This window comes from Staurois parvus, unplaced genomic scaffold, assembly GCF_062004578.1.
Source record: "Staurois parvus isolate SC_StPar_1 unplaced genomic scaffold, SC_StPar_1.0 ptg000298l, whole genome shotgun sequence".
NCBI classification, from domain to species: Eukaryota; Metazoa; Chordata; class Amphibia; order Anura; family Ranidae; genus Staurois; species Staurois parvus.
The window spans coordinates 10,099,344-10,127,068 of NW_028318094.1; positions in this window are offsets into that span (position 1 = coordinate 10,099,344).

A 27,725-nucleotide genomic window follows, 5' to 3' on the forward strand; every position below is an offset into this window, starting at 1 on the left:
TCTCATATTTAAATAGCACACTTGTGAACGCGCTTCAGTCAGTCATTATATACACCTTAGCTACTTATATATTAAAGTTTTACTAAACCCGAGACCCTGCTTTCACTATATCTGGTCTCCCACAGTACACAGAACATAGAAATGCAATTATTTTAGTAAATGTAAACTGCTAAATACCTTTTCTCATCAGCAGTTAGAGCAGTCTTGTGACTTCAGCAGAGCACTGGTTAAAGCTTGTAGGAGGAGTTTTCTTTCTGCTCTAGGAGAATGCAGAACCCCTGATCCTCTGTCTGGACAGTGCTGATTGCCCCTATGCTGATTGTCCCTGATTGGCCCTGTGCTGATTATGTGCAGAATGGCTACGGTTCAGTCTGTCTCATCAGGTGGACATTTGAACAAGAGAGGACCAAACGGCCTTTTTACGCAATGCAGAGGATTAACCCCTTAGGTTCCACAGTGAGCATAACAAGCATGCTTTACTACATATACAGACTGATTTTACTGTTGTGGGTTTAGTAATACTTTAAGATAAGTCAAAAAAATGTATAAATAAAACTTTTCACATTTCCTATCTTCTGCTATCTCTTAGAGCTGCCTTATGATCATCAAGGGCCCTGCCGTTCAGATTTCCTTCTGTTGTTTTAGTTCCCGCATTCATAGAGCTGACCCAAAGCTTTACAGGGTACAAAGGAACATTTATTCCCTGCCTATCAATGGAGCCCACAGTCTGCCCCTATCACACTAGTGCCAATTATGGGAAAAAGCCAACTGACCTACCTGTATGTATTTGAGTTTCATTTACTCATAATGTTAACTCCGGACAATAGGTTTTTTTTGTAAACAGAATTATATCAAAGAAAGCATCCCTGTTATCCTTTTTTTTAAAGTGCTTTCTCCCCAGACTAGCTCATGTTTGCTCTATAAGGGTGGAAAGGTTATACAGTAAATATCTAACTAGATACCAGGGATATCCTTTTCATATAATATCTGAGTACATTGCATGCGCCTTTCTTTACTCCTCCACACAGCAAATGCTTTATTGCACATACTTCCAGACACTTCTCTGAAGGTACGTGCTGTATGAGAAACTTGGCTGCTAGCATTCAATCAACCAGGTATGGAGAGCAACATAACAGTTTCTTTTATGTCATTACACAAGTACACTCTTCTAACTCTTTTGCTAGTAACAGAATAATGTCAGTTATCACTCATATCCCCCTGCTCATACATTCAGTAACCATAGAGTTAATACAGGATTCAGTAATGACTCAGAACCTTGTGCCTTTTGACTTGGGTATAGGACCTTTTTAAAAAAAAAGTACTAAAAGAAACCAGTATGCAAACCCTTTAGTGAATTGTGGGACACATTGCTTGAAAGGCCTTACCACTGTGTATGGATGACCAGTGTTAGAAATTCTGTATATAGCCCTATAGAACACCATGCACAGTCCAGTGTGTTTTATCTGCTTCACTGCAACAAGGAAACAAGAAACTTTATTCAAAGAAAAGTACATAGAGTTTACCATAGATTTAGCTACAAACCTATAAATACTGCCATCTACTGGTTGAAGAATATATCGCTACTGAATACTGATGTAGTTGTGCACAAAATACATGAACACTGTACTTCAACAACCAGAACTATTTATTTGTACTATTATTTTCTGCAATGCTTTACAGAGAACATATTCATTATTCATGTTCTGTCTGTAATGGTCCTTAACCTCTTCACGCCGGCCAAACGCAAATGTGTGGCCTCCCGGCCTCTGGGCCTAGACGCCGAGCGGCCACACATTTGCGTTCTATTAAAAAAGAACATATGTGCTGAGAGAGCGTGCCCTGCGTGCTCCCAGCACACATGTCCGGTACTCACAGAAAGGTCTCGATCTCCTCTTTCGATCGGGACCTTTCCCGATCATGTGACCACCATGATGGCGTGTCATGGCGGACACATGACCCTAAACCCCGCCTCCCAGCTTCTGAAACCCTTAAAGGGCCGGGAGGCGCCAGTGCGAAGGGGTTAAAGGCAATCAGTTGTCAGAACTTTTATGAAAAGAAGTTTATATATATTTTTATCATTTTAATTTTTGATTATAACAGTTTTCTTACCAGGCCAGAGACATGGTCCTATTAACATTTAATCAGATTTCAAACAGGGCAGGTCCAGTGCATTGTAATGCTTGTGGATGAAACAATTAACAGCTTGTGTGACCAGCACTTACCATTGTCTCAGCGTTGAGAAAGACAAACACAGGATGAGACTCCTCTCACTCCCTCTCTAGCTCAAAGCATTTACAGTATATAATATGCCAGTTCTTATCTATTAGACATGTGCAGTTCGTTTCGTTCCGAAAAATTCAGACAAATATAAAAGAACAGAAGAGAAAAGAATAGACAAGTTTACAATAGAGAATCATAGAATAGAATAGTATGGTATAGAAAAACAATAGAACAGAAAGAATATAACTGCCTTACGAAATTCAAATTTTTAATAGAATGAATTTGAACAGAATAAATTAGCATAGAATATAAAATTATAGAAAAGAATAGAATAGATTAGAAAAGACTAAAATACTTTACAAAAAATTGTGAGCTGCGCTATGGTGACGTGAGTAGTGATCTACAAAGGCACTGTGAAATAGAAATTTCCATTATGGTCATATAGCCCATATACCATCAAAAACATATGTGGATTGTGGAATATGGATTGTAATGTTAGAATTATTATCGAATCCGTTCGAAATTTTGATTTTGGTCAAATTTTAATAAACGAAACGAATTCCAAAAAACAAATCGAAATGAAATAACACATTTTTTAATTTTGCACATGTCTATTATCTATGTTGATTGTATATAAAAAGGTTTTATCCTGACACAATATCCCATTCCTGGAAAAAAGGACTTTTGAATGTTAATATATTTGTTGTTTATGTGTAATCCCCATTGTTAGAAACATATGTGTTACAGGGTATCTATAATCAATAAGTCGTTTCGCATACAAATTATTTCTGTTCTTCTTTGATCTGTATGTGTACAACTAATATTTGAATCATTGTATATGAAATTCTATCTTAAAATTTCCCATTCAATTGCCACTGCCCTAGACTCTCCAAGGCATTCTACATATTTCAGAGAAACTGATATCGTGGCTGTGTATGAATTTATTATATGAGGGTTAATCACCAGGGATTTTCCAATAAAACTCAAAATAATAATTTCTCATCTGAGGGTGCCAGTGGCCAAAGGAGGTAATGCTTGAGTAAACATGGGTTAATCAACCAGATCCCTCAACAGGAATAAGGTTACACCTTCTGGGCCATGAATGTATTATTCACAACTGGATAAAACAGGAAGGAACACTCACAAAGGGATCATAATCTGAACACACATCTGAAGGATCATCCCATTTAGATCTGACACCTCATCGGGCCCACAGCTCCAGCATAGCTAGACACCATTTTGGGAAGGAAAACTACAACCAGTAATCAACAGCCATATTAAGAGAGTCTGGAGATGACCATTTTGAAACAAATAGCCATTTTAAAAGGGAAACTATATTTTCCATATTTCATTATTAATATTTCTTTGTATGCAAGTAGATTTGCTACCTCACCTGATATCTTAACACCCACAAATGTGGTCATTTTAGTTGCCTTATTGGCACAACTTTAGACTAACTTCACCCAGTGATTCGACTGCTGTAGGTTCACAGGTCGAGTTAGTCCAATGCTGATTATTTTCTGCCAAATGTTATCCGATCGGTTAGAATACCTACAGTATGGGAAAATCATTATTGTGTCATCGGTATATATTTTATGGTAAACCATTAATGTTCAAACATCGTTGCAAAATTGTAGTGTTTGTTTTCGCCTATTAATCAAACTATTAGTGGTGTTTGTAACTGACTTATTGTAATCATTATTAATTTATTTTTGATAATCTGCAAACTATACTTGCACTGATCTTGTTTGCATTCTTAAAGAATTTTGCTTGGCAAAATTAACTCAAAATATTTACGTCAGTTAAATTATTTTTATAACATATACTTTTATTTTGGAGGCACTGTGATTCGATCTATTTAGCTGACTGAATTAATCATTCAGGAATTCTCGGACACAGTAAAGATAGAAGTTCATAGTATGAGCTCTTTTCTGGCCTGTTTTTAAAAGTACATGCTTATAAGCTGCCATAAAACCTAATTTTCCAGACAAAGTCATAAAGACACACACTCTAGGGACACTTTTGGATGCAAAGCAACTAAACTATCACTATGATTTTGCAATCCCTTAAAATGTATGGAGAATATACACATACCTTGAAGAGTTTACATGGAGGTAACTGAACCCAGGTACTCATTATTACATAAGTACTCATCCCTAAGCCCTCATAGTATGTTTCATCAAAGATCTATGCAGAAAGCTTCTAATTAGCCTTCAAAGCAACCTGCAACCAAACCAAAGCAAGCAACTTGCTAGCGCCCTTTTGCAAATCCTACATTTCTTGCTGTCACGTTACTTCAACATCCTTAGTACTTTGAGTGATTCACCTGGAGCAAATATACAGATTAAAGAGTATTATTGATTCAGAACATATGAATAATAAATTATATCTGCAGTCTCTCCTCCATACAGTTGTAGCTGTGCCAAATTCCTTATACTGCTGAGGCTCCTAAGACATTATGATACATTAAGAAACTTGGCATCTCATCCCAAGTTGAAAAAGCAAACATTCATGAAGGGTAATGCTTTGCCTTCCTATGGACCATAGCTGTAGGTTGTATGAGAGGTTCACCTAGATCGACATTAGTTTCATTTTTCAGTCTTGTTGACTATCACTAGGTAACTTATGCATATGCAATCTGACTACACAAGAACAATTCTAAAAGGCGTACCATATCACCATATAATCACTGCACTGCTATTAAAATACAACAAATTGTAAAATTAGAACATTCCAAAACTGATTGTATCACGGGTAGCTGATACAACATGCAGTTCAAGGCTGTTAAGGCAAACTGGGGCTTTGCCCTCAAAAAGCAAAGAAACTGGTTCACTTTAATGTCCAGCCCCCATCCTTCATATACTCACTTTTCTTTCACTACCCAATTCATTTGTTGTCTGGAGTAAAGAGATCTTGGGTCATGAAAGTAGAATGGCTCGTGTAACTCACTCCACTTCTTCATTCTGGGGCAATGCTGGTGCTTAGCGCTTAGTTACTCAGGCACCAGTGCCATCACTTGTGACAGCACATGCTCCTCATCCATGTGTAGGCTCTGGCTAGGATAATTTTGGAGCTTTACACAGGGCTTCTTTTCAAACACAGAGTAAACAAGGTAAAGAAAGTACAATGTTGAGAAAGTTTTTACACTTTCCCTATTATTATTATTTTTTTTTTTTGCATATTTGTCACACTTAAATGATTCAGATCATCAAACACATTTAATATTACACAACGATAGCCTGAATAAATACAAAATGCGGTTTTTAAACTATGATTTCATTTATTAAGGGAAACCAGCTGTTTAGACCTACCTGGCCCTATGTGAAAAGGTAATTGTTCGATGTTTTGAATCATTTAAGTGTGACAAATATGCAAAAAAAAAATCAGAAAGGATGCAATTATTTTTTTACAGCACTGTATAACATGCTGTGGGAGCCAACAGTGAACCTGTTGCTTTACCCTGCATTAAAGTGTTACTCATTTCAGTCAAAGGTACGTATTTCAACAAAGTGCAAGCGAATGGATTGTATGCAACTACTCCCCCAGACCCTTTAGACACCTTCAATCTGTCTTTCATTGACACCAGGGTTCCCATAAAATTGGCTTGTGATGAGTGTTGACACAAACTACTCCACTCCTCCTCTAAGCCTCTCGCAGAATCAAAATAGCTGAGCTGAAATATGAAATAGTCAAATCTCTTGAAGACCATTCATACCACTGAAAAAATGTGACCAATAAGATCAAGTTATATGAAAGAAGAAAGAAGAGCACAGTGACAAAACAAAAAGACATAGGTAGAGGGGCCTCATAACCTCCTCTTACCTGATTGTAAGGGGATGGTCCTAGGACAGTGGTTCCTCAACCTTCCTAAGGCCGTGACCCTTTAATACAGTTCCTCATGTTGTGGTGACCCTCAACCATAAAATTATTTACCCAGTAATTATAATTCATGAGTGTCGTTTTACCTCCAATACTGCTGCTTTCAACACAGCAGCTGCTTTCTACACAGTAGCTGCTCTGTACACATCGGAAATATGTGTTTTCTGATGGTCTTAGGGGACCCCTGTGAAAGGGTCGTTCTGAGATATTGTTTCTCTCTGGTGCCTTCAAGGACCATCAACACATCTTTTTGTTAGTTATGATAATTGCAGTTTTTGGAATGAAAAATTTCTAATAAAGGGCTGTTGCTATGTCAATTAAAATCTATTATTGTGTTGATTAATTTGTTCTGGAGAATTTGAGTGATAGTAGTTGGGTATGTGCCTGGTAGTAATTGGAGTAGGCTCCCTCTGAATTACCCTATTTAAGTGTTTAAACATCCTATTGCTTTTTTTCCTTTTCAAAGAGCCCTCAGTCCTAGAAAAGAACTCCAAAAACTGCCAAGCTTGCTTTCTCCGCTCTATGGTATTTTCAATGCTGTAGCTCAGACAAAGGTTGGGACACGTTGAAGCGCTGTTCAAAGACTGGAGCACTCTTTAGATGCACTGGAGTTTTCTATTGGGGTTGGAAAAAGATTTTAAACACTTTCCGCTTTTAAGTTGCCTACATTTTAAGGTCACATATTTTAAAGGCACAATTAGGCTGTAAAAGATGACCCCGGATTGGTTGGTTCCTGTTGAGTTGGCTTTACCAAGGTGAGATCATAGTAAGGAATTACAGAATATTAGTTACATTCTTCTAAGGGACAGTTAGGTTTTAACTGAATTTACTTTTGTAAATAAATCTAACTGGCCAGTATAGGCTAATGTTTATCAACATCATTATTGCACTATTCCTTGCCTGATTAACTGCTTAAGGACCACCCTATAGTACATTTACTGCTACAGGGTGGCCCCTGTGTGCAGGATCACGTATATATACGTGATTCTGCATTTTCCGGCAGGTGATTACCCACTGGCACCCGGTGATTACCGGCTATCACTGACAGGGAGGAGGGCTGCATTGTTTACCAACAGCCATCCTCCCTGTCAGTTTGGGCACACTGTTCTGGATGGCTGAGCAGAGCCATCCAGAACAGTGTGCTTACAGTGATGCACACCCCCCCACCCCCTAGTAAAACACTCCCATCACTCAGTTAACCCTTTGATTGCCCCTCATGTTAACCCATTCCTGCCCAGTGTCAGAATACCAGCCGCAGTCCCGCTATAAGTTGCTGATCGCCACCATAAATTGCTGATTGTCGCCATAAGTCGCTGATTGCCTCCACTATTAGTATATAAAAAAATTCCATATATCTATTTGTAAACACTACAAGTTTCACGTAAACAAATTAAACAAATTTATGACAAAATTTGATATTTAATTTTTTTTACTGGACATGTGTAATAGCAAAAAGTCCAAAATATTGTTTTTTTCTTAAAATTCTTGTTTTTTTTTATAGCGAAAAAAAAAAAAAACGCACAGGCGATCAATTACCACCGAAAGAAAGCTAATTTTGTGGGAAAAAAAGGACTTAAATTTAATTTGGGTGCAGCGTTGCATGACCGTGTATCTGTCAGTTAAAGTATCGCAGCACCGTAACACAAATCGCTTCTTTAACTGCTTCCTGACCGCCCTATATCAGAAATACTGCTACAGGGCGGCACGGGTACGCAAAATCACAAATTCGCGTTCCCATGGCTTTCACGCCCTTCCCACATAGCATCAGATTACCCGTCCATACACCAGTAATAACATTTAACATTTTGATTGCCAGGAACTTGCACATACAAGTTCCTGTTGGTGAACTGGTGAGCACGAATGGCCTAGTACATCCTGGCCTTTCACATACCAGCACTGCAGTATCACTTGGTGAGGTGGTGAGTCCCATAAGTGCAGTACAAGCTAGTGCGATGGCGAGCACAAGTATTGTCCCGCAGCCACCAAGAATTCGCACACAGGCCCGTAAAGCCCCTAGTATCCTTCCGGATGTGCTTGCAAATCCCGATTGGCAGCCCAAAAATTCTGCAGCACCCATACCTCCCTGATTCACTGCTCAGCCCGGAATTCAGGTGGAAACAGCAAATTAAACTACCAGCATTGATTGTGGATCAAAGCAATTTATATGCACAACAATTTATCGCCGCCAACCCAAATTCAGACCTTGCCAGACCATTCGCATGGAAACCTATTACGGTTTCCAAATTTAAATTTTGTTGGGGCCTAACCCTCAATATGGGCATTTCTAAAAAAAATTAATTGTGGTTGTTTTGGTCCACAGATCCGATTCATCATATACTCGTGTTCTCTGCTGCCATGGCCAGGCATAGATATGAGAGTATAATGTGTTTTTTGCATTTCAACGATAACACACTCTGTTGTCCTCGGGGTGACCCTGAATTTGTCCGGCTCCACAAAATTCAGCCCCTCGTAAATCACCTTAACCAAAAATGTGTAGATGTCTATACTCCCCAGCCTTGCATTCAAACAATTTCTCCCCAGCAAGCGTGCCAGATATGGGGTCAAGATTAGAGATGAGCGAATCGAACATGGCGAAGTGGAATTCGTTTCGAAGATCAGGAAAAATTCGATTCGCACCGAATCCGAAAATTAGCAAACTTCGGATGCACGAATCGAATTTTTCCAAAAATGGCGGCGACATGTGTGGCGACGGAGCGGGGATCTCTGGGAAGGCGCGCAGACAAGGCGCGCTGACCCATAATGCATTCATTCATGACATGTGATCGCATTAGCCAATCAGCAGCCAGCCAGCCAGCACTGTGTAATGGTGGAGCTATAAATTGCGGCCTTCTTACAATTCTCCATTAGCCTCCGGTCATTCAAGAGAGACAGACCTGTCTGTATTAGGGACAGAGTTAGGGCCAGAGAGACTTTAGGGCCACAGAATCGTTACTTAGGGACACAGAATCGTTACTCAGGGACACAGAATCGTTACTCAGGGACACAGAATTGTTACTCAGGGACACAGAATTGTTACTCAGGGACACAGAATCGTTACTCAGGGACACAGAATTGTTACTCAAGGACACAAAATTGTTACTCAGGGACAGACACAGAATTGTTACTCAGGGACACAGAATTGTTACTCAGGGACACAGAATTGTTACTCAGGGACACAGAATTGTTACTCAGGGACACAGAATCAATACTCAGGGACACAGAATTGTTACTCAGGGACACAGAATTGTTACTCAGGGACAGACACAGAATTGTTACTCAGGGACAGACACAGAATTGTTACTGAGGGACACAGAATTGTTACTCAGGGACACAGAATTGTTACTGAGGGACACAGAATCGTTACTCAGGGACACAGAATTGTTACTAAGGGACACAGAATTGTTACTCAGGGACACAGAATTGTTACTGAGGGACACAGAATTGTTACTAAGGGACACAGAATTGTTACTCAGGGACACAGAATTGTTACTGAGGGACACAGAATTGTTACTCAGGGACAGACACAGAATTGTTACTGAGGGACACAGAATTGTTACTGAGGGACACAGAATTGTTACTCAGGGACACAGAATTGTTCAGGAGCGAGCAGACGTGGCAGCAGAGGAAGGGGTCGAGGCAGCACTAGTCGCAGCCAGAGGCCAGTGCTCCCGGTGTCATCCAGCAGTCATGTCTCCACCGACAACCCTGCCGTCATCGATTGGTTGACTCGGTCGTCTTCCCCTTCCCAGGTCACCTCTGACACCTACAGCCAACGGTCGGTGGGTACGTCAGACACAACCGTTAGTTGGCATGGCCCGGGAGCAAGCCCACTGAAATCACGTGTCCTCTACCTGCCCCTGTCCTTTGGTGTTCCCTCACCAAGCGAAGTATCGCATGCTGTGGGCTCAGCCCCACTGTACAGTGAGGAAGAGCTAACAGAGGGCGGTCAGGAACGGGGGAAGACATCCGCCTCTTCAGCAGCCAGGCGAAGAAGTACTGGCGAGGAGAGAGGAGAGTGGCTCGGTAGCCGGTCTAGAGACAGGTCTGTCTCCTGTCCCACACGCAGCCGAGGGGGCTAGTAGTGAGGCGGAGACCCTAATTGATAATGAGGCTGATCGCACTTGGCAGCCTCGTCGTCATCAGGCTATTGCTTCCGCATCATCAGGAGAAGAGGGTGCCAGGGTTCCATTTTGTCATAGGGGGCTGGCAGATTACGGGCCTCCCATTGCTGCTGCCAGGCCCGTAATCTGCCATGGGCCCCCGTACCGACTCCTCATGCTGCTGCCAGGCCCGTAATCTGTCATGGACCCCTGTACCGCCTCCACATGCTGCTGCCAGGTCCAGAGTGTGTCATGGGTCCCTGTACGGCCTCCCATTGCTGCTGTCTCCATCGCCACACTCTGCCATGTGCCACTTTCAGGTTTCCTCACACTGCTGGTGGGTTCCATTTTGTCATAGGGTGCTGGCAGATTACGGGCCTCCCATTGCTGCTGCCAGGCCCGTAATCTGTCATGGGCCCCTGTACCGCCTCCTCATGCTGCTGCCAGGTCCAGAGTGTGTCATGGGTCCCTGTACGGCCTCCCATTCCTGCTGTCTCCATCGCCACACTCTGCCATGTGCCACTTTCAGGTCTCCTCACACTGCTGATGGGTTCCATTTTGTCATAGGGTGCTGGCAGATTACGGGCCTCCCATTGCTGCTGCCAGGCCCGTAATCTGCCATGGGCCCCCGTACCGACTCCTCATGCTGCTGCCAGGCCCGTAATCTGTCATGGGCCCCTGTACCGCCTCCTCATGCTGCTGCCAGGTCCAGAGTGTGTCATGGGTCCCTGTACGGCCTCCCATTGCTGCTGTCTCCATCGCCACACTCTGCCATGTGCCACTTTCAGGTCTCCTCACACTGCTGGTGGGTTCCATTTTGTCATAGGGTGCTGGCAGATTACGGGCCTCCCATTGCTGCTGCCAGGCCCGTAATCTGCCATGGGCCCCCGTACCGACTCCTCATGCTGCTGCCAGGCCCGTAATCTGTCATGGGCCCCTGTACCGCCTCCTCATGCTGCTGCCAGGTCCAGAGTGTGTCATGGGTCCCTGTACGGCCTCCCATTGCTGCTGTCTCCATCGCCACACTCTGCCATGTGCCACTTTCAGGTCTCCTCACACTGCTGGTGGGTTCCATTTTGTCATAGGGTGCTGGCAGATTACGGGCCTCCCATTACTGCTGCCAGGCCCGTAATCTGTCATGGGCCCCTGTACCGCCTCCTCATGCTGCTGCCAGGTCCAGAGTGTGTCATGGGTCCCTGTACGGCCTCCCATTGCTGCTGTCTCCATCGCCACACTCTGCCATGTGCCACTTTCAGGTCTCCTCACACTGCTGGTGGGTTCCATTTTGTCATAGGGTGCTGGCAGATTACGGGCCTCCCATTGCTGCTGCCAGGCCCGTAATCTGCCATGGGCCCCCGTACCGACTCCTCATGCTGCTGCCAGGCCCGTAATCTGTCATGGGCCCCTGTACCACCTCCTCATGCTGCTGCCAGGTCCAGAGTGTGTCATGGGTCCCTGTACGGCCTCCCATTGCTGCTGTCTCCATCGCCACACTCTGCCATGTGCCACTTTCAGGTCTCCTCACACTGCTGGTGGGTTCCATTTTGTCATAGGGTGCTGGCAGATTACGGGCCTCCCATTGCTGCTGCCAGGCCCGTAATCTGCCATGGGCCCCCGTACCGACTCCTCATGCTGCTGCCAGGCCCGTAATCTGTCATGGGCCCCTGTACCGCCTCCTCATGCTGCTGCCAGGTCCAGAGTGTGTCATGGGTCCCTGTACGGCCTCCCATTGCTGCAGTCTCCATCGCCACACTCTGCCATGTGCCACTTTCAGGTCTCCTCACACTGCTGGTGGGTTCCATTTTGTCATAGGGTGCTGGCAGATTACGGGCCTCCCATTGCTGCTGCCAGGCCCGTAATCTGCCATGGGCCCCCGTACCGACTCCTCAAGCTGCTGCCAGGCCCGTAATCTGTCATGGGCCCCTGTACCGCCTCCTCATGCTGCTGCCAGGTCCAGAGTGTGTCATGGGTCCCTGTACGGCCTCCCATTGCTGCTGTCTCCATCGCCACACTCTGCCATGTGCCACTTTCAGGTCTCCTCACACTGCTGGTGGGTTCCATTTTGTCATAGGGTGCTGGCAGATTACGGGCCTCCCATTGCTGCTGCCAGGCCCGTAATCTGCCATGGGCCCCCGTACCGACTCCTCATGCTGCTGCCAGGCCCGTAATCTGTCATGGGCCCCTGTACCGCCTCCTCATGCTGCTGCCAGGTCCAGAGTGTGTCATGGGTCCCTGTACGGCCTCCCATTGCTGCTGTCTCCATCGCCACACTCTGCCATGTGCCACTTTCAGGTCTCCTCACACTGCTGGTGGGTTCCATTTTGTCATAGGGTGCTGGCAGATTACGGGCCTCCCATTACTGCTGCCAGGCCCGTAATCTGTCATGGGCCCCTGTACCGCCTCCTCATGCTGCTGCCAGGTCCAGAGTGTGTCATGGGTCCCTGTACGGCCTCCCATTGCTGCTGTCTCCATCGCCACACTCTGCCATGTGCCACTTTCAGGTCTCCTCACACTGCTGGTGGGTTCCATTTTGTCATAGGGTGCTGGCAGATTACGGGCCTCCCATTGCTGCTGCCAGGCCCGTAATCTGCCATGGGCCCCCGTACCAACTCCTCATGCTGCTGCCAGGCCCGTAATCTGTCATGGGCCCCTGTACCGCCTCCTCATGCTGCTGCCAGGTCCAGAGTGTGTCATGGGTCCCTGTACGGCCTCCCATTGCTGCTGTCTCCATCGCCACACTCTGCCATGTGCCACTTTCAGGTCTCCTCACACTGCTGGTGGGTTCCATTTTGTCATAGGATGCTGGCAGATTACGGGCCTACCATTGCTGCTGCCAGGCCCGTAATCTGTCATGGGCCCCTGTACCGCCTCCTCATGCTGCTGCCAGGTCCAGAGTGTGTCATGGGTCCCTGTACGGCCTCCCATTGCTGCTGTCTCCATCGCCACACTCTGCCATGTGCCACTTTCAGGTCTCCTCACACTGCTGGTGGGTTCCATTTTGTCATAGGGTGCTGGCAGATTACGGACCTCCCATTGCTGCTGCCAGGCCCGTAATCTGCCATGGGCCCCCGTACCGACTCCTCATGCTGCTGCCAGGCCCGTAATCTGTCATGGGCCCCTGTACCGCCTCCTCATGCTGCTGCCAGGTCCAGAGTGTGTCATGGGTCCCTGTACGGCCTCCCATTGCTGCTGTCTCCATCGCCACACTCTGCCACGTGCCACTTTCAGGTCTCCTCACACTGCTGGTGGGTTCCATTTTTTCATTGGGTGCTGTATGGCCTCCCATTGCTGCTGCCTCCACCGCCACACTGTGGCTCCACACTCTGGTTTTGGCCCCGTGACTGTCCAAATGAGTGAAGTGTGCGGTGAATCTAAGATCGACGGCACTCATCTGCATGTCATACTGACTGACAGTATTATTTCTCTTCCCCAGCAGACTCCAAGGGCATTTAAATTAAAGGTACAGTGTTCTGCACTAATATAAAGGCTCTCTGAAGCCTAGAAACACCCTTTTTATAAGTTAAATTCGCAGCGAATATATTCGACTCGAATCGAATTTATTCCGCGAATTCGCCGAATCAGCCGAATCAAATTTTTGAATAATTCGCTCATCTCTAGTCAAGATATATAAGACCTGTGAGAGGGCAACAGACTATACTTATAAGTTTCGGATTTATGAGGGAAACGATAGTCACGTGGAGCCCCCCAGATGCCCAGATTACATGGGGAGTAGTAGCAAGATCATTTGAGATTTGGTGTCATACTTTTTCCATATGGGGTATGGGGTACAAATTATCCGTGGACAATTTTTATTCAAGCGTGCCACTATTTAGACATTTGTGCAATCTTGGAATTGGTGCATGTGGCAATGTGTTACCTAATGTGTGCCCACCATTAGAAGTGGGTGGATGCAGGCTGGTATATTCTAATGGTGGGCATACCACACACTTTTTCTGGCAGAGATTTCTTCTCTTTTTTTCATTCAGCCCACAGGCTGCATACAAAAAAAAAGAAAGCACATAGCACATATACCAAACAAGGACCAGCAATGTACTGGTACATCACTGGACTTTGAATGGTTATACTAGGGTGATGCCTACAGCTGCAGGCATCATCCTGGTATCATTGTTTTCAGCCAGCAATCGGCTTTCATGTAAAAACAATCCTAGCAGCTAACTAGCTGCAGGATTGCTTTTACAAGCAGCAGGAGATGATGCCCCACCTCCCCCGCTGCCTTCCATGGCCTTCTCGGGCAGTTCAGTGCAATCGGGGGAACCTGAGAATGCAGTCAGTGTTTCCGACAGCTGACCATAGAGCTGATTGGAGACTGGAATGGTGCCAATCATCTCTATAGTCTAAGAAATTGGAAGCTACGAGCATTTCATCACTTCAGGATATAAACCGCTCCATTTGTAGATTGGGAAAGCATCTGATCACACCGATCTTGGTGAGATTAGATCATGTACGGACAGAGGAGATATCTAGAGTCTGATAGACCCAAGATTTCTCAAAAAAGAATATGACAATGCCCATTGAAGTTATAGTGGATATTTGCATTCCCTGTGATAGCAGTAAAAGTGATAAAAAAAAATGAAAGGGACAGTGTAAAAATAATAAAAAAAAAAAAAAGCACCCTCGTCCCCCCACCCCTACACACCTGCATGCGTGTTGACCCTGTGCCAGTATGTAAACAGCGGTTGCACCATACTTGTAAGGTATCACAGCGAACGGCAGATCAAGGGCAGTAATTCTCGCACTACAACTCTTCTGTAAATCTAAAATGGTAGCTGCAAAGGCTTTTAAAGCGTTGCCTATGGATATTAAAAATATATGCAGTTTGTCGCTATTGCACAGGGCATGCTCAGTTTTAAAGCATGTCATGTTTGCTATCTATTTACTTGTCATACCATCATCTTTTATAGTTTACCAAATAGTTGACTAATATATTGTGTTTTTGTGCATTGCGTGAGTACTATAAAAAATAGTAGTACCCACCATAGAGTGCCATAAAAAATTGTAGTACCCACCATTTTATTCCCTAGGGTGTCTGTTTTTCATGTGAACAAAAAGTGTCAGAAAAGGCTTGGTCTTCAGGTGGTTAGAAGAGTGAATGATGTGTGGCAAAAACTTCTAATGGTGGGCATAAAATGCCCCACACCCCAAAACGATCCCTTTTTGGAAAGTAGATACCCCAAACTATTTGCTGAGAGGCATGTTGAGTCAATAGAAGAATATATTTTTTTACCACAAGTTTTTGAAAAATGACAAAAAAAAAAGGACGTAAATGTAATTTATGTACCGTATTGCATGACCGCATAATTGTCAGTTAAACTAGCGCAGCGCTGTATAGCAAAATAATGGTGTAAATTGCAGTTTCTATGCCATAGTTTATAGATGCCATAACTTTTACACAAAGCAATCAATATACACTTATTGGGACTTTTTTTTTACTAAAAACATGTAGCAGAATACATTTGGCCTAAATTTGTGACTAACTTTGACTTTACTATATATTTTTTATAGCCAAAAGTAAAAAATATAGTTTTTCTTCAAAATTTTAGGTCTTGTTTATAGTGCGAAAAATAAAATGCGCACAGGAGATCAAATACCACCAAAAGAAAGCTCTATTTGTGTGAAAAAAAGACGTAAATTTAATTTGGGTGCAGCATTGCATGACCACGCAATTATCAGTTGAAATAGTGCCGCGCCGAATAGCAAAAAGAGGTCTGGTCAGGAAGGGTGGTAAATCCATAGGATGGCAAGTGGTTAACACATCTGTAAAAGGGACTAAAAACACTCTTTCTCTTCCTTCTGTCTTCGAGAGGTCAAATCTCCATTTTGTAATGAGGTTGCCGTTATAACCGCAGACTCGTCTATTTTATAACCACATGTGATTGTGAAACTCCGAGTGTCTCTAAATGTGGGGTGTGTTCCTTGTTTTGCAATTGAGTCTGCTTGATTATAATGATGTAATTGCTCATTACTTTTGAGACATGCATGCTTTCATGGAATGTCCGTCTGCATTGCACAAGATCATTATTTCCAACAAAAACCGGTCCATGAGGTTGTGTTTGTTTCTTGTGCACATTATCACTTACAAGGATGTGAATGTATTTGTATTTATTTCTACTAATTATATTATTTATCTTTAAAGGCACAGGGAACTTCGCTCGCTAATGCACGCTGAAGCAGGCGGAGACAGCGATCATTTAAAAACTGCTTTAACCACTTGTCCTCCTGAGGATTTACCCCCATTCCTGACCAGGCCATTTTTTTTGTTACGGTGCTGCATTACTTTAATTGACAATTGCACGGTCATGCAACGCTGCACTAAAATGAAATTTATGTGCTTTTTTCCCCACGAATTGAGCTTTCTTTTGGTGGTATTTGATCGCCTGTGCGGTTTTTTTGGGGCTATTAAAAAAAAGACTGACAATTTTGAGAAAAAACTATTTTTTACTTTTTGCTATTAATCATGTCCAGTAAAAAAATGTAAACAATCAAATTTCAGCATAAATTTAGGACAAAATGTATTCTGCTGCATGTCCGTGCTAAAAAAAAATTCCAATATGTGTAAATTAATTGGTTTATGTGAAAGTTATAGCATTTACAAATGGCGGTATAGATACCGGAATTTTTCTTAATTTTTACTAGTAATCGACTTATAGCGGGACTGCGGCCGGTATTCTGACACTGGGGGGAAAGAACTTGGTGTCACTGACATCCCCAGTGACACCAATACAGTGATCAGTGCTAAAAAAAAAAGCACTGACACTGTACTAATGGCACTAGGCAGGAAGGGCTTAACAAAAGGGGCAATCAAAGGGTTAAATGTGTGCTGTTTCATTATAAGCTGTGTCCGTGTGCTTCACTGTAATCACACTGCTTTGCATGGCTGTGCTGTGCCATCCAAAGCAGTGTGCACGAGCTGACAGGGAGGAGAACTGTTTTGTTTACAAACAATTCTCCTCCCTGTCGGATATGCTCGGCAATCACTGGACGCCGGCAAGTAATCACTGGCTGGGACCCGGTGACTGACAGCCGCGAATGGCAGCACAGGCAGGGTGTGTGCCCCCTACCCAGAAATGCAAAATCACATGTATATATACGTGATTTTGCACACCCGTGCCACCCTGTGGCAGTATATCTGCTATAGGGCAGTCGGGAAGCTGTTAAAATGTCTGAAATATGAACAGCCTGAATCTTCGGGAGGCAACCAAGATTCCAGATGTTGGGTTGAAGTAACACCACGTTCTGGTTTTAAAAAACAATCTATTTTAGCATGTATTCTTAAAGTAGTTGCAAACCTCAGACATAAAATATGAACAAAGCATATCCTTCTATAGTGTAGAGAATGGAATACTGCAGATAAACAGGTACAACTCATGTAGGAGAATTTGTTTAATATCTGTGTATCACCTGAGACCAGTCATTTCACTGGGTATATGTAAGGGTTTATAGATGCTTTAACTCAGAACAGTGACTTTTATTGATCTCAGCCTTCCCCAAATCTCCAAACTCTGTTTGTTCTCCATGGTCCCTTTGTATGTAGGAGTGTAGCCACCCTCTATTGCTCACTCCAGAGATAGACTATGGACTATTGGGGTGTATAGTGTGCATAGAGCAGTGCACATGACCACAACTAACATGCACTGTTCATTCCAAACAAAAAGGAATGAGGAGAAAAGGAGAGGTTGATCAGCTCACAAAGAATGTCACAAGGTGGCAGAATGTAACAATTTCATGAAAAATAGACTACTGGTGCATTAAAAAATGGTAATAAACCAAAAAACAAAATGTAATATATCACATCTTACCAATCATTAGTTGTGGTGGTTGCATTAGTTTTCTTTTTTAGGCTTTTTCCAATGGTTCTCACCTGGTAATCTGGCCTGTAACACACCTCCTGAATTAGAATGCCCCCACTCTGGATGAAGGACAGAGCACAGGACTAAAAACTGAAAATGGTCTGCTAATGAAGGGATGTTACTGGCTAGTAATGAAGTGGCTAAATGACAGCTTCACTTGTAGTGAAGTGCTAGGATATCGTTGCCACTATGGTTATTTTAATACACTTCCCTGTTTATTCAAATCTGAACCAGTTTAGGACAAATTTGGAAGGTTTTCAATCTTGGGCTGGAAGTTGATTAAAAGAATTGTAATGTAATTTATGGAAACATATGCATTGCATTATATGGGGCCAGGATTAGCATTAGGCAAGCAAAGCTTCTAGACATCATCTCATATAATATAATATAGACATAGTCACAACATTCTAAGGCACGTAAGGAATAATCCAGCAAGAAAATGTTGTGTATTTTGTGGGTGATCCTAGGAGAATGGTGTCTTCAGGCACCAAAGCTTGCAACGATGAAAATCCGGCTCTGCAATTGGGATTCTTATAAATTTAAAAGGACTCTGTGGTTTGCCAATGTTGGGTAAAGCATCAGTTTAATTAAACCAAGTGCCATCAAGAGCTTATACTTACCTTCCCTTTGGTTGCACATAACTCAGGTCTTGCTGGGAGCCAAGTCAAAATGAGGACTCTCTCTCTGCCCCATGTGATAGTGCTGCGCCTGAGTACCCATGTGTCAAGCACCAGCACTGCCATGTGGGATAAAGAGGAGCAAGTCACATGCTGCCCCATACCTGGAAGCAATTTTCTTTACTGCCAGTTATGAATAGAATGGCAGTGGAGTGAGGAGAAAGGTTGCCACATGGACTGGCATTAAAGTAAGCCTGTTGCTGAATATGATTTGACCTCAAAAACAGTGATATTGCCAAAAATCTGTCGTCATTGGTCTGTAATTTTTTCACACAGCACCACTCGCATATCCAAGGACTGGACATGTAAGTGGAGTCAAGGACCTTTTCACTTTGGGTGTCAAAGGATCATGTTCCAGCACTGGGTATGACTACATTGGCGCAGGAGTGTCAGCTGCCCCTATGCCTCTCAGGCCTTGAGCTGAAGCCTTGTCTGCTCCATCCTTTTAATTTTGCATTATATTCAGTATAGAATAAAGCAACATTTCACTTCCTTTCACACTTCTGTTGGGTTCATTTTTCAGAAAGGTGTCATTTAACCCAAATCATTAAAAACTATCAATAAACGCTGTGTTACATGCTGTTCATACTCATTCATTCAGTATAGGATTTGTTTTCTGTATTGTTCAGAAAACCTGGTTGATCCTGCTGTTCTCTATCTCCCCCTTCTGTCCATGTCCCCAATGTAGTTGGGGGTTCTGCAGAGCAGTGTTTGCAGATAGAGCACATGTATCTCTACCCAGAGCACATCACATCTCAGCAGCCCATATGACTATAGAATCACATATGTGGGTGTGTACACAGTGGTAAATGACAAATAAATCAAGATGGTGCAGCACTATATAGGGGTGGAGCCTACCTGCTGGCGTCACGCCACCGTGTCTGAGTCCCAGATCGGCGGCCATCTTGATATGTCTGGCCGCATTTGTTTGCTTTAACTTTTAATTGCTTCATGTTAATGTAACAAATCTTAAATTCAATAAATACTACACTATATATGTTTTTTGGGCTCCACATGGTGAGCACTTCTTCTTAGGCTCTTGGTCGCGCCATCAGTGGTTGTAAAGAGAAAGAGATGGAGCTTCCAAGTTTACTTTATTGATATATCTCAGGCTCCTGGTTGTATCATCAATGGCTTCTAACAGTGAGAGACAGAGGTTCCGGGTATATTGTATCACAAGGTGATAACCAGCAAGCTTTCTGGTGAGTGCATAGTGAAGGAGGATTCCGCACAGAAGAGCGGCACTTTGGATTAAGCCCTAATACTCCTTTTTAGACTGGCACATGAAGGTCTTTTCTTTACTATATTATTGCAAGGGCACTTGAATAAGTACTGTTTTTATGTATATTGCATATTGATTTGATAATTTTACATATTTATTTATTTGGGTAGTAACATATACTGTATATACATAGCACTGCACCATCTTAATTTATTTGTTCTTTGGGTATTGCCACTTCCTTTTGTTGCAAACAGCTCCAAGACTCTAGCCCTCACCATTTTTATTTGATTGTTAATGGTAAATGACAGCCCACTCCCTCTGTCCTCCTCCATGCCCACTAACCAGCTAAACATAATAGGGGTGTGATAATACATCTTGATTGATGGATGCTTTACCTCCCTGTTATTCTAAGACACAGGCTGGATTAAGAGAAATCCGCCCATACCATGTTATTGTCCCAAAATAATAAAGATTTAATTTCAAATAAATATTTGACAATTTAACGGCTTTCCGTCCGCCCTATAGCAGATATATTGCTACAGGCACGGGTGCGCAAAATCACGTATATATGTGATTTCGCATTTCCGGGTAGGGGGCGCATGCCCTACCCACGTCATCATTTGCAGCTGTGGATGTCAATAACCGGGTCCCGGCGGGTGCTTACTCGCCGGTGCCCAGTGATTGCCGAGGATCTCTGACAGAGGAGTTGAACCAGTAGTAAACAAAACAGTTCTACTCCCTGTCAGCTTGTGCACACTGGTTTGCATGGTTGTGCACAGCACAACCATGCAAAGCAGTGTGCTTACAGTGCAGCACACAGACACAGCCCCCTAGTAAAACACACCCAGCACACAGTTATCCCTTTGATCACCCCAGATGTTAACCCCTTCCTGCCCAGTGCTATTATAATAGTGTCAGTGCTTTTTATTAGCACTGAGCACTGTATTGGTGTCACTGGGGATGTCAGTGACACCAAGTCAGTTCCCCCCAATGTCAGAATGCCTGTCGCAGTCCCGCTATACATTATTGATCGCTGCCATTACTAGTACAAAAAAAATCTGAGTATATATACCGTTTGTATACTCTATAACTTTCACATAAACCAATTAATTTACTTGTATTGGGAATTGTTGTTAGAAAAGATGTAGCAGAATACATTTTGGCATAAATTTATGATGAAATTTGATTTTTAAATTTTTTTTACTGGACGTGTTTAATAGCAAAAAGTCAAAAATATTGTGTTTTTTGTTTCTCAATTGTTGGTCTTTTTTTTTTTTTATAGAGCACAAATTAAAAAAATGCACAAGTGATCAAATACCACTGAAAGAAAGCTCAATTTGTGGGAAAAAAAAGACAGAAATTTATTTTGGATGCAGCATTGCATGACCGCGCAATTGTCAGTTAAAGAGACGTAGCGCTGTAATGCAAAAAATGGCCTGGTCGGGAAGGGGTGTAAATCCTCAGGAAGGCAAGTGGTTAAAACAGTTTATTGATATTATTTATTGTTACTCCCAAGGCCTGTTTTTTTTTTTGTTTTGAGCATGTGACTAGCAGCAGAGGACTAATAATTACAGTGCCATCATCCCTATACAGAAAGAGAAGGGACAATGTAACTTAAACTGTCTGTGTTTAGTATCACTTTAAAGGGTAACATTTTACTCAAGAACTACATTTCCTTGATAATATAGAGGTTATTTAGGGGCAAACTCCAGTTTTGAAATGAAACTGTTACAAATGATATCTTTACTACTTCTGCTGGTAATTTCTTCTTCAAGATGATCTTTCAGTTTTAATATTCAAACCAAAAGCCAACTGTGATTTTTCTATAACGGCCAAATCCCATTTTTTTCTTTCTTGTCACCATGACAATTATATTTTCTCTGTAGACAAGATCTCCCAGAATACTTGAACTGCTGCTCTTGTTACATGGTATATTAAGGAATCCAGGATCAAGTCTGCCCATATATTGTAAAGGATTATTTGCAGTGTACTTTCTTTCCATAAACCATTTTTGTACTTGTTTGTGCCTCGGAATTTGCCAGAAAATTTCACTATTCCAGGACGAGTCAATTCTCTACCACACCCCCTCCCTCTGTCCACAACATAGCCCTATCCTCTTCTGAGAGTATCTAAATACTGTCTGTGCTGGTCCAGCTCCTCTTCCCCTCTCTTTATAATCTTTTATGTAGCTGCCTCGAAGGGAAGGGGAATTCTATAGAGGGTCACATAAGTGACTACTCTGAGCGTAATAGGGCTGCTGACATCACATCCAAGAAGGTGTCATCCAGCAGCAATCTCAAGGATTTCGGATTTCTACACAAGGGAGGTTTTTCAAGTAAATAACATGAATAAAATACATTATATAGAGTACATGTACATATAATTGTTGAAATGAATAATCTAGCAACAAGGTATCTTTAAAGTTACATTGATGGAAAAATTCTAAACCAAGCCTGTGAATTTAGACTTATGACTAAACAACTGTTTAAATGTTTACAGATTAATATTTATAAATAAAGATTCAACATTTTTTGGTTGGATAACAATTGTTTTTTTATGGGCCAGGCACCGTTCACACCAGAACGGTGCGGGAAACTTGCATTCCATGAGCATTTCCTGCACCACATGTGAACGCACTGCTCTTAGACTTATCAGGCCAAGGACAATAAATAAATCAGATAGTTGGAACTGCTAAGCAAGCTGTTCTGCTGTGCCGTCTCTTTTGATAACCCACTGTGCTCTAGTAACACGTTGTCAGGTAATAAATGATTATTTATAAAACAGAATAAAAGTAGATATAAACAATAGTTTAAAAACTTAAACAAAAATAAATACAATTGAATTGACCCAAATCTTTTATAGTTTACCTGTATGGTCTTTTAACACCAACCGTGTGTGTGTGTTCCGATCAGCAGGGGCTCCATTACCATATCAGTAATTGACATCTCTGTCTGTTCAGCTTTGCCTTCATGGAGCTTAAATTGTTACTAAACCCAGGACCTTGCATTCACTATATCTGGCCTCCCACAGTACACAGAACATAGAAATTCAATATTTGAGTAAATATAAACTGCTAAATACCTTTTCTTGTTAGAGCAGTTTTGTGTCTTCTATCAGTGTCAAGCCCCATGTTAAAGCTTGTAGGAGGAGTTTTCATTCTGCTGTAGGAGGATGCAGGACCCCGACCTCTGTCTGGACAGTGCTGATTGGCCCTGTGCTGATCACATGCACTCTCTCAAGAAAAAAAAACCTTTCTAGCAATACACACCAAACAGAGCATGTGCAGAGTGACTCAACATGGTATGTCTTATCAGGAGATAAGAGGCGGGGACACTGGAAGAAGGGGAGGATCAGAGAAGCATTTTTACACAATGCAGAGGATTAACCCCTTAAGCTCCACAGTGAGTATAACAGGCATGCATTACTGCCAAGCCAGTGAAGCAATCAGATGGCCAGGAGCCAGCATCGGGAATGGAGCTTTTTTTTTCTTTTTCGGGTAGCAGCAGACATCGTGGTTGACGTTGGATCTACTTCAAGGGAAATTCTTTTATTTTTCTTCTTTTAACCTCCCTGGCGGTATGATTATGTCAGGAATTTTGTACCAAAAGCGGTACCTTTTTTTGCATGGAAATATGTATTTTTTTATTGTAGGCCTGTAATTTAGGAATAACTCCCTGAAATCTGTCCGAACAAGAGTCTAGTAAACATTCCGGATATGATAAAACTTGAAACACGAAATCATAAATTATAATTTAATAAATACTCATAAAAAATAATATAATAATAATAAATTTAATTCAATAATATAATCAAACCAAAAACTCTGAAATTTGAAATATAGCGCCAAGTTCGCACATCACTGAGCAAAGTCGCAGAATAATTCAGTGTCTGATGAGGAATTTCCCCACAAATCATTATCACTCAATTCTGCAAGTAGTTCTGATTTACTATCGCTGTTCTCTAGCCGGTCTAAAACCGATTTTGACCTAAAGGGACGCTTTTTGGACGCCGTGGACCTTTCTAAGTTTTCAGGCAGAAAGAACAGTCAAAATGCAGGCAGGGCACAGGACAAAGCAGTAGTGACAAAATGTATGTGAAATGCTTTGATACAGGAATGTTTTGCTATGAAATAATTGTTTTAAAAAAAGTCATTTTTTTAAAATTTTTAAAATTTGCCACCGGTTCTGGCGCCCGTACGTCCCGACGTCACAGGGACCTGAACACGGAAGCTGGATGCCGGCATCGGCTGGAGGAGATGGCCGGGGATGCTGCAGGGGACGCATTGCGGGAGCGAAGGACAAGGTAAGCGCTGTAGGGAATCCCTGTGCAACGCCGCATGGTAAGCCCGAGTGTAGCTCAGGGTTACCGCTTTTGGTACTGAAACTTTACCCCGAGCTACACTCGGGAATACCGCCAGGGAGGTTAATAAAGAACTCGTCAAAGCCTCCTGTCTTTTTTCACACTAAGCTTTTTTTTTTTGTGAATGGGTAGCAGTACCATGTACCCCATACTCATTCACATGGGGGGGCTGGGATCTGGGGACCCCCTTGCTAAAGGGGACTTCCAGATTCCGATAAGTCCCCTGCCCGCAGACTCCCACAACCACAGGCCAGGGTTGTGGGGAAGAGGCCCATGTTGGGGGGGACCCCCCAAAGCATCCCCCCATGTTGAGGGCATGTGGCCTGGTATGGTTCAGGAGGGAGCGCTCCCTCGTCTCCCCCCCCCCCCCTTTCCACACCATTTTTAAAATATTTTTTTAATTTGCCATCAGTTCTTTCTTTTACACTCAGCTGTCAGTGGGGAACCCTGCTGTGTCCGCAGTCTCTGCTCATCTGTACTATGTCCGCAGTTTCTGGTCATTTGTACTATGTCCGCAGTTTCTGATCATCAGTACTATGTCCGCAGTTTCTGGTCATCTGTACTATATCCGTAGTCTCTGGTCATCTCCTGTACTGTGTCCACAGTCTCTGGTCATCTTTTGTACTGTGTCCGCAATCTCTGGTCTATGTCTGCAGTCCATTGGTTCAGAATATTTTTTTTCCTGTTCTCCTCCTTTAAAATCTAGATGCGTCTTATGGTCAGGTGTGTCTTATGGAGCGAAAAATATGGTATCTTATGGTCATCACTAGAGATGAGCGAATCGAACTTGGCGAAGTGGAATTCGTTTCGAATATTAGGAAAATTTCGATTCGCGCCGCATCCGAAAATTAGCAGACTTCGGATGCGCGAATCGAAATTTTTCCAAAAATGGCGGCGACATGTGCGGCGACGGAGCGGGGATCTCTGGGAAGGCGCGCAGACAAGGCGCGCTGACCCATAATGCATTCATTCATGACATGTGATCGCATTAGCCAATCAGCAGCCAGCCAGCCAGCCAGCACTGTGTAATGGTCGAGCTATAAATTGCGGCCATTTTAGAATTCTCCATTAGCCTCCAGTCATTCAAGAGAGACAGACCACCTGTCTGTATTGAGGGACAGAGTTAGGGCCACAGAATTGTTACTTAGGGACACAGAACCGTTACTTAGGGAAACAGAACCGTTACTTAGGGACACAGAACCGTTACTTAGGGACTCAGAATTGTTACTCAGGGACAGACACAGAATTGTTACTCAGGGACAGACACAGAATTGTTACTCAGGGACAGACACAGAATTGTTACTGAGGGACACAGAATTGTTACTGAGGGACACAGAATTGTTACTGAGGGACACAGAATTGTTACTCAGGGACAGACACAGAATTGTTACTCAGGGACAGACACAGAATTGTTACTCAGGGACAGACACAGAATTGTTACTGAGGGACACAGAATTGTTACTGAGGGACATAGAATTGTTACTGAGGGACACAGAATTGTTACTCAGGGACACAGAATTGTTACTCAGGGACAGACACAGAATTGTTACTGAGGGACACAGAATTGTTACTTAGGGACAAACACAGAATTGTTACTGAGGGACACAGAATTGTTACTGAGGGACACAGAATTGTTACTGAGGGACACAGAATTGTTACTCAGGGACACAGAATTGTTACTCAGGGACAGACACAAAATTGTTACTGAGGGACACAGAATTGTTACTGAGGGACACAGAATTGTTACTGAGGGACACAGAATTGTTACTCAGGGACAGACACAGAATTGTTACTGAGGGACACAGAATTGTTACTGAGGGACACAGAATTGTTACTCAGGGACAGACACAGAATTGTTACTGAGGGACACAGAATTGTTACTCAGGGACACAGAATTGTTACTCAGGGACACAGAATTGTTACTCAGGGACACAGAATTGTTACTGAGGGACACAGAATTGTTACTGAGGGACAGACACAGAATTGTTACTCAGGGACACAGAATTGTTACTCAGGGACACAGAATTGTTACTCAGGGACAGACACAGAATTGTTACTGAGGGACACAGAATTGTTACTCAGGGACACAGAATTGTTACTCAGGGACAGACACAGAATTGTTACTCAGGGACACAGAATTGTTACTGAGGGACACAGAATTGTTACTGAGGGACACAGAATTGTTACTCAGGGACACAGAATTGTTACTCAGGGACACAGAATTGTTACTCAGGGACACAGAATTGTTACTCAGGGACAGACACAGAATTGTTACTGAGGGACACAGAATTGTTACTGAGGGACACAGAATTGTTTCTGAGGGACACAGAATTGTTACTCAGGGACAGACACAGAATTGTTACTGAGGGACACAGAATTGTTACTAAGGGACACAGAATTGTTACTCAGGGACACAGAATTGTTACTGAGGGACACAGAATTGTTACTCAGGGAGGGACACAGAATTGTTACTGAGGGACACAGAATTGTTACTCAGGGACAGACACAGAATTGTTACTGAGGGACACAGAATTGTTACTGAGGGACACAGAATTGTTACTCAGGGACACAGAATTGTTACTCAGGGACACAGAATTGTTACTGAGGGACACAGAATTGTTACTCAGGGACACAGAATTGTTACTCAGGGACAGACACAGAATTGTTACTGAGGGACACAGAATTGTTACTCAGGGACACAGAATTGTTACTCAGGGACAGACACAGAATTGTTACTGAGGGACACAGAATTGTTACTCAGGGACACAGAATCGTTGAATTAAAGAGTAGGTCAGACAACACGCAGAGGAGTGGCAGAGGAGGCAATGTTTTAGGAGCGAGCAGACGTGGCAGCAGAGGAAGGGGTCGAGGCAGCACTAGTCGCAGCCAGAGGCCAGTGCTCCCGGTGTCATCCAGCGGTCGTGTCTCCACCGACAACCCTGCCGTCATCGATTGGTTGGCTCGGTCGTCTTCCTCTTCCCAGGTCACCTCTGACACCTACAGCCAACGGTCGGTGGGTATGTCAGACACAACCGTTAGTTGGCATGGCCCGGGAGCAAGCCCACTGAAATCACGTGTCCTCTACCTGCCCCTGTCCTTTGGTGTTCCCTCACCAAGCGAAGTATCGCATGCTGTGGGCTCAGCCCCACTGTACAGTGAGGAAGAGCTAACAGAGGGCGGTCAGGAACGGGGGGAGACATCCGCCTCTTCAGCAGCCAGGCGAAGAAGTACTGGCGAGGAGAGTGGCTCGGTAGCCGGTCTAGAGACAGGTCTGTCTCCTGACCCACACGCAGCCGAGGGGGCTAGTAGTGAGGCGAAGACCCTAATTGATGATGATGAGGCTGATCGCACTTGGCAGCCTCGTCGTCATCAGGCTATTGCTTCCGCATCATCAGGAGAA